The sequence below is a fragment of the Acomys minous genome, assembly GCF_964271855.1.
Source record: "Acomys minous genome assembly, chromosome: 14".
Classification (NCBI taxonomy): Eukaryota; Metazoa; Chordata; class Mammalia; order Rodentia; family Muridae; genus Acomys; species Acomys minous.
The window spans coordinates 108,475,600-108,482,865 of record NC_140496.1 but is presented as its reverse complement, the minus strand read 5'-3'; positions in this window follow the sequence as shown (position 1 = coordinate 108,482,865).

Sequence of the window (7,266 nt, the reverse complement as noted above, 5' to 3'; positions counted from 1 at the left end):
CTGAGAGACTCTATATTTAAACATTTGTCCAATGGCCCACTTTTTCATGGCCACCTTGTTTGAGTGGAGGACTGAACACATCAGTTAACCACATTAGATTTTTTTTCTAGGGCTTTTTTTCAGAAATAATGAACTGGCTTCTGTGGTGTTGGTGGCTGGAGACCCAAGGCTCCCTACATTATGAGAGCCACTGTTCTTCTGTCACCCAGGGCCCTGGAAAGCCTCGAAGAGACAGAGGGGAAGTTTCTCTGCTCAGACACAGTGCAGTGAGCTCTGGCCACCTTGAGAACCTATATGGAAAAGGGTCACATCTCCTAGTGTGTGTAAGCATGCAAATTGACTCCTGTCTCTGGCTTTACAGAGTAAGTGGCCAGTTCAGTGTCCTTCAGTGGGGAATTGTGCCCTGGGTGTCACAGCACTACCTTGCATAGATAACTGTTTTCTCAATGTACAGGGCAGCCTGTGAGCCACGGGCTGTTGGAGTGACTGTCCAGGCAGCCAGCTGTTCCTTTTATTTTCATTATGGAAGCTACTTGCTCCATGCTTCCTGTTTACTCAGGTAAAATCTAGCCTTCTCAGGTCTCTGATGAGGCTGAAGACTAGATAGCAATAGTTTTACTGTTTTCCTTGTTCTTAGATTCAGGAAAGCAAAACTCACAAAGATGTGTAAAATTTATAAAGTTTAAAGACATAAAAGCCTAAGTTGTTTAGGATGTAAGAAAGCTTTTTAGGGCCTAAGAAGATGTTTTGAGCCGGGCGTGGTGGTGCACGCCTTTAATCCCAGCACTCGGGAGGCAGAGGCAGGTGGATCGCTGTGAGTTCGAGGCCAGCCTGGTCTACAAAAGTGAGTCCAGGACAGCCAAGGCTACACAGAGAAACCCTGTCTCGAAAAACCAAAAAAAAAAAAAAAAAAAAAAAAAAAAAAAAAAAAAAGAAGATGTTTTGAGTTTGATGGATACAGGTTATGAAAGTTAGAGAATATGAAAGTTTGAATAGTGCTAGGAAGTGATTTAGGTACAGAACTTTGGACTCATCAAATAGTTGTAGTGGAGAATTTTCTCCAAGGTTACCACATACAAATGCACTGGGCAATGTGAATGAAACTCTCACCTAATACTTCTCATAATCATTCTTATTGCATATAGTTTATTGATGTTAGAGATAAAGCCACTTCTTGGACTGTAAGGGAAAGAAGTCAGGGTGACTTTCCTTCACATTGTCTGAAGTTGTGTCCCTGTATTTTCTGTTGTTGATTACTGAGTCAGCAGAGACCTGAATGCTAGGGTTGGCATTGTCATTTCTATGGACCATCATTAGCCTTATATTTGTATAAACTTACATTTCTACTCCTGCTCAGATGCTTGACACTTAGACAACTTCTTAATGCCTTTGCCGAGCAAAGGGGTTAGTGTTCTGGTGCAGTCTCAGTGCTGATTGTAACAAAGAGCTGACGGCCAATGGCTGGGACAGGGAGTGGACAGCAGAACTTCTGAGAGAGAGAGAGAGAGAGAGAGAGAGAGAGAGAGAGAGAGAGAGAGAGAGAGAGAGAGACAGAGAGAGACAGAGAGAGACAGAGAGAGAGAGACAGAGAGAAACAGAGAGAGAGACAGAGACAGAGACAGAGACAGAGACAGAGACAGACAGACAGATAGATAGATAAATAGACAGACAGAGGCAGAGAGAGAGAGAGACAGAGAGACAGAGACAGAGATGCACAGACACACAGACACAGACACAGAAAGAGGCAGAGAGGTACAGGGAGAAGGGACATACCAGAGGTTTGGAAGTGGACATGGGAGGGAACAGATGGACAGAAACAGGAGCAGAGAGGTAAAGAGCTAGCCACATGGAGGGCCATAGGTTAGAATAGTTGGGATAAGTTAAACAGTAGCTGGGAAAGTGCCCCAGAGAAAAGCCTAAGCTTCAAAGGATGTAAAAGTCTCCACATCTTTAATTATGCCACTGGTGGGTCCATGAAAAGTTCCCAGTGTAGTGGGCCAAATCGGGAAGATTTCCATGAAGGAGTCAAGTGAAGTTGACCTTTACTTCAAAGATAAGTTTAAAGAAACTTGTAAAGACTTTTTTTAAACTAGGTTTATTCATTTTACTTTATATGTGTCTTGCTTGCATGCATATTGGTACCATGAAGATCAGGAGATGCCATTGGATCTCCTGGAACTAGAGTTCCAGATGTTATGAACCACATCTGTGGGTGCTGGTGTTTAAAGCTGTGTCCTCTTCAAGACTGGGCAGTCCTCTAACTGGCTGAGCCATTGTCCAGCCCCTGAAGATTTCTTCTCAAAGAACAGCAATCAGAGAATCCCCCAAAATGATGTATAGGAATACTACAGAAATGATGCAAATGTCTGCTTTTCCTGAACGTCTCTGTACCAGGGCCAGGAGAGAGCATTAGACTGCTTGGATGGAGTGAGAATTAGATAAGATATAGGTATTTTGTGCTTCCCCTAGAAATAGCATTTCTCACAGCTTGAAATTGCACTTTCTTTTCTATTTTGGTTTGTTTTTCCATTTGCTTGTTTTAAACCAGTTTCTCTCTATATAGCCCAGGTTAGCCCTAAACTCAAAGCAACCCTCCACTTCCCAACCTCGTGACTGTTTCCAACCTGGCCGCGCTTTCATTTCCTACAACAGTGACTTTTATTTACATGTTCTTTATTTATTCTTTGACCATGTCCCCTGGAGGGGGAGACCTGGTGGCACTCAGAGGAAGGACAGCAGGTTACCAAGAAGAGACTTGATACCCTATGAACATATACAGGGGGAGGTAATCCCCCTCAGACACAGTCATAGGGGAAGGTAGTAAGGGGAAAATGGGAGGGAGGGAGGAATGGGAGGATACAAGGGATGGGATAACCATTGAGATGTAACAAGAATAAATTAATAAAAATTTTTTTCATTAAAAAAAAAAGAAAATTTCTAGGGTGTATCCAATGTGATGCGATCATATTTACTCCCCCAGTCTCCCTGTGCAGCTTCTCGCTCTGCCCCCCATAGACAAACACACATCTATCTCCTCGGTTCAGATCTTTTTAAAAATAATCCTCTGCACTCATTCAGTGCTGCCCATATGTGCATGGGTGGAGGGGCGTGGCCAACCAGCCGGGAGTCACCAACTGCCAATCGTCCTTAGCTCAGAGTGAGAACATAGGTGCTCGTCTCCCATCCATGGTGTATCATTGACTGGCTTGGTCTTGTGCAGGTCTTGTATGTGACACCAAAGCGACTGAGTTCATGTGAGCCACGGTGGCTAGTCTTATGTCAACTTGACACAAGCTAGAGTCAATGAAGAGGAGAGAGCCTAAATAGAGAAAACGCCGGCCTAAGAGCACGTTGTAGGTGGGCAAGCCTATGCGGTATTATTTTCTTAATGAACGATTGACAGGGGAGGGGCCAGGCCTGTTGTGTGGGAAGCCTCTCTGGGCTAATGGTTCTGGGTTCTACAAGGTCACACCCCTTCACGGCCTCTGCATCAGCTCCTGTCTCCAGGTTCCTGCTCTGTTTGAGTTCCTGTCCCGACTTCCTCTGGTGATGAACAGTGATGTGGAAGCGTAAGCCAAATTAAACCCTTCCCTCTCTAACTTGTTTTTGACCATGGTGTTTTACCAACATCCATCATAACCCTAGCTAAGATAAATACCATGGAATTGCCATGTCCTGACACTGTTATGCAGGAGCCTTCTTCTTGCACTGTCTGCATGTCTCCCATGCTCTTCCCTAAGCCCAAATCCATGGCTTGAACTATTTGTTTAACCTCAACAGGCAGAAGCCAATTATGGAGGCAAAACTGAACATCCAACTGTTCACTCATAACTTTGGAGTTTCGCCCTTAAGTACCAAAATACCGACGTGAGGTTCGGTCTCCTCCTGCACCCTGCAGCCACGTTCTAGGTGAGCCACTTTCCAAGGTCTGCATTAACACTGGCAACAGGGCATCAGGGTGAAACGCCAGCCTCAGTGTCCTCATGATTTTGTCACTCCTTCCTGAGGTGTAGCCTGCTACCCTGTGGGACCCACGTGTCAGGAACTCACTGGAGTCGGTGGGGTGAGAGGTGTCAGCACAGTCAGTGCCGGAGAAACTGTGTGGAACATAAGCAGAGGAGAGTAGTAACACCAGGAGAGTGTGATAAAACCCGGCCCATGCCCAGAGTGAAGCTGCATTTCAGCCAGTGAATGAAATATTCTTATCCTAGCAGGCACACTCGCATTCACGCACCATGTACTCAGTTGCACATACAACACACATTTGCCTTCAGCTCTGACTTGGGTCCTGATAGAAAAAAGCAAGACCAGTCCATGCTTAGAAGTACCAGCATCCACAGCGTCTCCTCGCAGGAGAATTTGCTACATATATGCTTTTAAAGAGATTTTGAAAGAGAATTTTTCTTTTACAAATGAATGTGCCCAAATTCCTGAATATGGCTGCATGGCTTAAAGTTAACCCCAATGTCTATGTTGTCTCAGATAACTGGGCTGTGGACGAGGACAAGACATGCCACAGTTACTAATAAATTGTCCCTTTCACAGAAATACGGAGTGTTCCTGCACCAAAATTGGAAGGGAGCTGCTTCCTGTACTCATCCAGTTAAGTTATTTCACCCAGTGCTGTCCTCTAGAGCTATGTTGTCCCGTCTTGGAGATGCCCAGGGTTGCTGCTTCAAAGAGCATCAAGTACCACTGGTATTCAGACCTGACCATGTGATGAGCATTTAAAAATCAAGCAGTGGAGAGTAGGATATTACTTTCTCACATACTCTGGTGCCTCACCTTTGACCATGTCCCCTGGAGAGGGAGACCTGGTGGCACTCAGAGGAAGGACAGCAGGTTACCAAGAAGAGACTTGATACCCTATGAGCATATACAGGGGGAGGTAATCCCCCTCAGGAACAGTCATAGGGGAGGGGAATAAGGGGAAAATGGGAGGGAGGGAAGAATGGGATGATATAACCATTGAGATGTAACAAGAATAAATTAATAAAGGAGAAAAAAATCTTTAAAAAAATTAAAAATAAAAATCAAGCAGCTGGGGAGACAAGCAAACAAACATTTCCAGGCCTCTATTCTTTTCCCGTGAGCTGTCTTATGGAGACTATCTCCACCTTCCCTCCCGGCTCATCCTGTGCTCCATCCCTTGGCATCAGCTACCAATTGTCTGATGCATAAGGCAGCCTTGCAATACGCACTAACTGTTCTCCCATTTGCTAATGCTCAGGAAGATTTAAGCTGACAGATGTCCCAGAGGCAGAAGGCAGCAGAGCCATTACTTAAAACGCATTTACCTGGAACAAAGTCTGTGCTCTTAGCTGTCATGGTGTGCTTCCTTCCAGAACGTGTCCTACTTTCCCATAAACTCAACATGCTAACTACCAAGAAGAGTGTTCAAAGTGGACGTTCGTCATGGGTGCACATCTGGTGTCAGCTCCATGCGTCCATGTTTGATGTTAGCGTCACCAGGTTCAGTCTTTAGTCCCAGGACTCTGGCGGGGCTGCCTGCGAGCTGTGTGCGGCATTGGATTCCAGCAGTTATAAAAGCAGGGGCATGTGCTAGAAGGTCAAGGAGTGACAACTGAACTTCTTTTCTGATGCAGGCTATGTGTCTGATCCCATGAGCCCAGTGCGCCTTCACTCGCGCCGGAACAGTGGCAGCCTTGAGGACAGCGGCTGACAGGTCTGACACACACCTAAGGGGAAGTTTTTCAGCAGACTGACAGCACTGGTTCTACCCATGCCTGGTTCACTTCCAATTATAATGCTCTGCCCTCTGAGGTCTCTTCAAATTGCCTTGTTTATTCTGCTTTCACTTAATCCCCTTCTGCAGGCCGGGCTTTGAACTGCATCAAGCATGAGGTGCCAAAGAGCAAATGCAGAACGCACAGGAGGAATTGTTCTTAGTCTGATGTTTAAAGTCTTCCATTGCTTAAGGATGGCACTCAAGTCTGTGTAGATGGCTGGCTTGGTTCTGATCCTTATGCCTTATCTCGAAATGCTATGTTAATTCTGCAATTAAAGACACTTTGGTGGTCTACAACATGGATTCAGAATTGTGTTTTATTCCAACAGGGGCTCCACTGAACATACCTCCTTTCAGACAGACTGGTAAAGGTGGAAGGTCTGTGGTTACCGAGCCTCTTCCTTGTGTCTTGACAACTAACTGAGCATCCCGTTAGTGTTAGTTAGCAGCAAGACGCCATTAATGGCATCAATTATGAAGTCAACACATTAACCAGGCTAGAGTTTCACACAGACAGGAAGCGTTGGCTGTCTTTCAGGAAATGAGAGACTGGTTGGATTGCTCAGTGGGTGAGGCAATTTGGTCAAGCCTAGAAGCCTCGGTTGATCCCCAGGAGCCACATATCAGAAGAGAGAACCATTTCCTACAAGCTGTCCTTTGACCTCCACACTCGAGCTATGACATGCATATGCACACAAGAACACACTCAATAAATAAATAAAATGAATTTTAAAAATACAAGATATGGGAGATCTGCCCTCTATGCTGGTGGCTCAAGCCAGGATGAAAGGAATAGTCCTGGCACACAAAGGTGATGTGCCACTGAATGGCGACTTGGACATGTGACACAACAGTAACTACTGCTTTTTACCATACCAAGAAAAGTGGAATTGGCCAAGAAAAATGTGGCATACTCTGAATCAAGGTATTTTAAATGTCATGGTGTTTCCTGACAGTGTGATTCTCTGTTAGACACTGTCCTGGGCACCACCACATGCTTACAGGTCACTGTTAGGCCAGATCACCTACTGTGATAATTAATTCTTTGTGTAAATTTGACTAAATCACAGGGTTCCCAGACACCTAGTTAAGTAGTAATTCTTGGCATTCTGTGTGGGTGACCCACAAAGGACAAGACCTGAAGACCATTACAAGGTGGCTTGCACCAGGTGTGAGCTAGCACCATGGAATCCACTGGGTCCTGAGTAGAGCAGGGATTTTCACGCCTGAGGCCCAGGGTCTTCCACTCGCAGTGGAATCTGAACCCATAGGCTCTCGAGCTCCCAGGCCTTTGATCTGCACTACCAGCAGTATTTACTAAATACCTTTTAGTATTTATCTGTATGGCTATCATCTGCCTGCCCTTCTGCCAATCCTCTGTCACGCACCTACCTATATATCTATCTGCCAGCTACCTCCTGTTGGTTGCATTTCTCTATAGAACCACTGGCTGGTACACCTATTTCCAATCGCAACATTTGCAACTGTCTCCAAGTGGTGACCGTACACTTGTAACC